Here is a 6,283-nt window from a genome sequence, read left to right as displayed (position 1 = left end):
CTTAAAAGAAATTCATAGGTGTCTTCTTGAGAAGGGTCAGGGGTCCTGTTTAGGTTTTCTTTTAAGTGACTATTTTATGATCCCAGTTTCATAACATGTATTTTCCGAATAATTGATAATTAAAACTTTGGGGATTCTAGCCTAGGTGGTTTTTCATCGTCATCTGATTTAAACTCTTATAAATATTCTTTTAGTTTTTACTTGTTTTTTATGAATTAGATTTTAATATTAGTTTAATTAATAGTATTATAATAACCCCCTTCAATATATAAATAAATAGTCGTGTCAGTTTGTCGAGTTTAATTAGTTAATATACGTAATTTAAAGAGTCTCATGGGTTCGATATCCGGACTTACTTAGCTTTACTAGAGTCGATCGGTTCACTTGCCGGTTAGTAGTTTAGTCGAGTTTTAGAGAGTCTAGAGTATTACTTAGTGTCTAGATTAGCGTAATTTAGTTAAAAATTATTAGACTACTTTTAGCACATCAACATACATATATAATTCCTGATTGAGTTTTCTTGTCATAAAGAGTTGGTTCATTTTGACTGCGTTTGTAACCTTGCTTAGTAAAATACCAGTCAATCTTCGAGTACCAGGCTCGTGGAGCCTGCTCCAACCCATACAAGGCCTTCCTCAATCTATATACCTTCTCTGGACTTGTTTCAAACACATAACCCTCAGGTTGTTCTACATAAATTTCCTCGGATAATTCCCCATTCAAAAAGGCTGATTTCACGTCAAGTTGGTGAACAAACTAACCTTTGTGAGCTGCAACTGCCAAAAACACTCTGATAGTTTCAAACCTGGCCACAGGAGCAAACGTTTCCTGATAATCAATACCAGGAAGTTGAGAATACCCCTTCGCGACCGACCGATCCTTATGCTTTAATACATTTCCATCTACACCTACTTTAGTTTTGTATAGCCACTTAACACCAACAACATTCTTCCCCGGAGGCAAGGTAACCAGTTCCCAGGTGTTGTTCTTCTCAATAGCTTGTAATTCATTTTCCATTGTCTTAACCCACTCATCATTCTTGGCGTCTTGAGTATAAAGAACAGGATCAGTAATACTTAGATCAAATTGACATGAGAGTAGCTCATTATCACTGTCTGAAAGACCTTCACCACTGTGGTAGTCATTAATCCAAGTAGGAGGTTTGAGAGGTCGTTTGGATGAGGTGGCAGTTGGGTTTTGTTGAGAGGTATGGTGCGAAGTAGATGAGGTATTCGAAGTATTTGTTTGAGAAGTTGAGGTATTGACAATATTTGGTGTTAAATTTTGTGAGTGTTGAGGATTTGTAGGATTAGTATAGGTAGGTTCAGGGGTAGTTGCATGTGGTGGAGTAGGGTCACTGTCATGTGGTGGAGTAGGGTCACTGTTTGAGGTTGTATCAAGTTGTACTTCTGCATGGTCATAAGGAAAAGGGTCAACAAAGGCATAAGTATCATCATTACTATCTTTACTTGGTTTCCAAACCTATTTTTAACTTTCAATGACTTCCATTTCTTTATACCTTTTAGTGACAACTTGTTTGCTAACTGGATTATAGAGCCTATACCCATAAAGTCTATGACCTTGGGTATTATATCCAATGAGGATATATATGTTAGCTCTATTATCAAGTTTCCTTCTCAGTTGAGAAGGTGCAAGATAATATGCAATATTACCAAACATTTTCATTTGTGACACATGTGGTTTGGTACCTGTCCAGGCATGTAGAGGAGTTTGATTCACGAGAACTTTTGTCGGTGAGCGGTTAATCGTGTACACTGCTGTAGAGACCACTTCAGCCCATAGAAAATTAGGTAGTTCTTTCTCCTTCAACATGCTTCGAGTCAGATTCATTCTGGTCCTGTTTTTTCTCTCCACAACACCATTGTGTTGGGGAGTATAAGGGGCCGTAACTTCTCTTCCTATGCCAGCCTCATCACAAAAATTATAGAATTCTATTGAACAAAACTCACCTCTATCAGATCTCGGAACTTTGATCTTATAGTTGCTTTCATTCTCAACCATACTTTTAAAGAGTTTGAATTTTCCAAATGCTTCACTTTTGTGATGCAAGAAATAAACCCAACACATACGAGTCAAGTCATCAATAAATAGTAAATAGTAAAGACTGTTACCTAGACTTGGAGTTTGCATGGGTCCACACAGATCAGTGTGCACTAGTCCCAGTTCAGTGGATGCACGCCAGGAGGTAGAGTTGAAAGGCTTCCTTGTTTGTTTGCCAACAATACAAGATTCAAACTTGGGAGTAGCATAAATCTTAGGCAACCCAGTTACCATCTCGTTATCATGTAGCTGTTTGAGTGCATCAAAGTTAAGATGACTGAACCTTTTATGCCATTTGAAGGCTTCTTTCTCCTGCTGAGTGGGAACTGAATTGTCTTCTATTGTCATAAGACTGGTTGCATCAAACACAAACATATTGTTAGTAGCAACAAGGATTTCTATAATAGCATGACCTGTTGTCTTGCTTTTGATCACACATTTTCCATCATCAAAGCAAACTGAGTAGCCCTTCTTCATCAACTGACCCACACTCAGCAAGTTGTATTCTAGTTTTGGAGCATAATAAACATCTTCAAGAAGCTTGAAGGTGTCATGACCTGTCTGGATTTTAACTATGCCTTTACCTTCAAGTACTTCTAGTCTTTTCTTGTCACCAAGTTTTACTCCCAATTTGAAGCTTTCATCCAAAAGGTGAAGCTATTCTTTGAACCTGTCATGTGGTTGGAACAACCTGAGTCAACAAACCACAGGTGTGATTGTGTTCCAACATATTCGGTTTTGGTCATCAACATGAATGTTTCTTCATGGCATGTTAGTAGTAGGTGTTGAGTTTCATTTTCTTATGTGTGATTCACCTCTTCATCTTCAGCAATATTGACCTGAGCCTCATTATTGTACCAACAGTGCCTCTTAAGGTGACCATATTTTTTGCAAACATGGCATTGGGGAACCTTGAATTTGCCAAAGGTACCTCTGCCACGTCCAACACCTTTTCCCCTAAAGTTTTCACGACCACTTCCTCTTCCACGTGTGACTTTGGAAGGGTCTTGGAACACTTGTAGGGCTTGTTCATCTTGGTGCTTCACTGATTTAGTGTATTTCTCTGTTGATACGATCCGTCTATTGATACGTTCTTCTTGTGATTGAAGTAGACCCATCAGCTTCACGGGTGTAACTTCAGATAGATCAAACGTAACCTCAATAGACGATATAACATAATCATACTTTTGTGATAGGCTTCTTAGAATTTTTTCAACAATCTTCTGGTCAAGCAACTCTTCACCATAGGACCTTTGAAGCCATACATTGTTCATGACTCGAGAAAAATATTCACCTACTGCTTCATCATCCTTCATACTCAAGTTCTCAAACTCGCGTCTGAGTCCTTGAAGATTGACTGATTGGACTTGTGAATCTTCCTAGAACTCTACTTGCAAAATATCCCACGTCTCCTTGGCAGAGTTGGCTGCAGCAATCTGAGAAAAGAGGTGGTCATGCACCCCTTGTTAAAGCAACGACATGGCTAGTGCATCCTTCTTTCGAGATTCTCTACGACCTGGTGATTCATCATGAAGTGCTGTTACACCAAGGTAAACAACATCCCAGAGTTTCCGAGATCGGAGTATGGTTTTCATTCGAAGGCTCCAGTGTTCGTAACCTTCTCCCTTAAACACTGGAATGATAGGATTAGGGTTAGAGTTTGAAGCGAGTGCGGTGTCAGCCATGGAGGTGATTAAGGTTTTTTGTTTTTTTAAGAGAGTGATCGAAAGAGCTGAGCTCTGATACCACAATTGTTGGTATTAGAGATTAAATGAAGAAGATAAAAGAACACAATTGAAAGCTCAATGGTAATTTTGATTTAGGTAAATTCTTGAGTACAATGACTGAATACAACTGAACTATAAATAAGAAAGCAAACATAACGAACTAGAGGTTTTTCAGTTTGACTACAACTTACTTGACCTATTATTCAGCAACCTAACAACCAAATACTAAAATAACAAACTGAACGTTAACATGCATGTGGGCATATCAACAATACTATTGAGCTTAAGTCCATGCACATGTACCACGCGAGCTTTAACCACTGAGTTTGAATTATTCTTCACTAGGGGCCGGGTGGGGTGTGCTGTGGAAAACAACATCATGGCTTTATCAATTTTATATCCTGTCCAAATATGTCGGTTGGTTGTTTAATATTCTCTTATGTTTTTGTGTATATGTTGGGCTTGTCATAAAAGAGTTAATGGGCTTAAAGTTGATGTTGCTGGATGACATTCTTATGGTTGGATGGGCTGAAGTCTAATGGCCTGAATGGAAGCTTATAAAGATCAAGACCTAAAGCCCGAGTGATAACATATTAGCAGGAGTGTTAAATGCATGGGTTATTTGTTCGAGATATTTTTCCTGAATTTAGATTTCGTTTCTTTTTTGTTTACGCTCTGAGTTTGATTTAGTTTGATCATTTCTTGTATGTTCTTGAGCGATTGTATTCAATCATCACAATGGCGATTATTATCTCTGTTTATTATTATTTGCCTAGAATGATTGTTGATTATATCTTTAGCTTGTATTGAACTAAAAATACGTATCGTGTTTCTCATTGTTTGTTCTATTCAGTAATTAAGATTATAGATTTTGACAAGACTTAAGAAAAATTTAAATTTGGACGGCACCTTCTAGTGATGCTCCTGCCGATAAGAGGTGCCACATCCTCCATGCTCATTGAACAACACAACACATGGTGACATAGTAACATTTTAGTAAACACACCACTTAGGGAGCGTTCGCTTCACGGGCTTTTTTTAAAGGATTTGGAATTGGAATAGGAATTGGAATGGAATGGAATGGAATATTTGAGAACTCATATCACGTGTTTGGTTGGTTAATATGTATTGGAATTGGAATCTTCTTCATTCTTGGTTTTTTTTTAAGAACGAGGGCAAAGGCGGAACGTTTTAGTTTTTTTACATTTTTCGTTTTTGATTTATATTTTTAGTTATGATTTTTTTATTAATTTTTTTGAAGGGTTTTTATTGTTAATAAGAAAATCCTTAACAATCCTTTCAAATTGGTGGGATTTTAAAATCCTATGAAATGTGGGATTTGATGGGATTTAGTTACCATTCCCATTCTTTCATTTAATGAAACGAACATATTAATTCATGCGATTTAAAATCCCAATCCTTAGAATTTCTTACAAATCCTTGAAACGAACAAGCCCTTAATATAAATGAATTAACATCAAAAGATATAGTTTTGGTTTAAAAAAAAATCCAAAAAATAACAATGAAGATTTGTGTAAACATTAAATGGTGCAGTATCAAGAAGAAGTCAACAAATGGCATATTAATGAATAGGGATGTGCATGGGTCGGTTTGGAGCAGGTTTGAGCCAAACTCATAACCATAACCGATATGTCGGTTAGTGGATAACCATAACCAAAACCGATCCGTTATGGCGGTTTCGGTTAATCGGTTTTGAAGGTTAAAGCGGTTCGGTTATGGGTCGGATAACCTTAACCAAAACAATTTAATTGAGCCTACAAGTTTGATACCAAATATTAGAAAAAAATGACTTGACATAATTCAACAAAATATATAATCCATAACATTAATATCAAATGTTGAAAAAATGGCATTATAGAATCTAACAATGAAATTTAAGTTAATTTGATAACAAAAGTTGAACCGAACACATCAAAATGGTATAATCCGACAATATGTTTGTTGAAAATAAATCCCAAACATAAAAATAAATGGGTCGGTTCGGTTATGGCGGGCTTGGAAGTCCAAAACCGACCCGCATTTGGTGGTTTTTAAAACTTCATTAAAACCGACCCACCGGTTATGACGGTTATCGGTTAAAATCGGTTTGGTTATGGCGGTTATGGTTCGATTAACGGTTATGATGGTTAAATTGCTCACCCCTATTAATGAAATATGTGTGTGTGTTATATCGAGGTCAATTAATATAGAATGCCATGGTGGACGCTAAATTTAAATTTGAAAATAAAAAAGAAAAAGAAAAAACAAACACATAAAACGCCTGTAATTTCAATTCATGATCGTGAAACCAGAATCAAACTCTTTATTTCTTCCTACGCGATTTGACTGACTAATCGTCTTCAATCTCTAAATTTTCATTCAACCTCTAATCAACGATCCAACAGGTAATAATAATAATCCTTCATTTCCGTTAATATTATCATGCAATCGAAATAATAATCATAATAACTGGTAATTAATCGAAGATGTTAAGT

Source organism: Bidens hawaiensis, unplaced genomic scaffold, assembly GCF_021521415.1.
Source record: "Bidens hawaiensis isolate Kalapana, Puna unplaced genomic scaffold, B.hawaiensis_p1.1 tig00019324_1, whole genome shotgun sequence".
NCBI classification, from domain to species: domain Eukaryota; kingdom Viridiplantae; phylum Streptophyta; class Magnoliopsida; order Asterales; family Asteraceae; genus Bidens; species Bidens hawaiensis.
The sequence above is the reverse complement of the archived record's forward strand: the minus strand, read 5'-3'. Positions refer to the sequence as shown.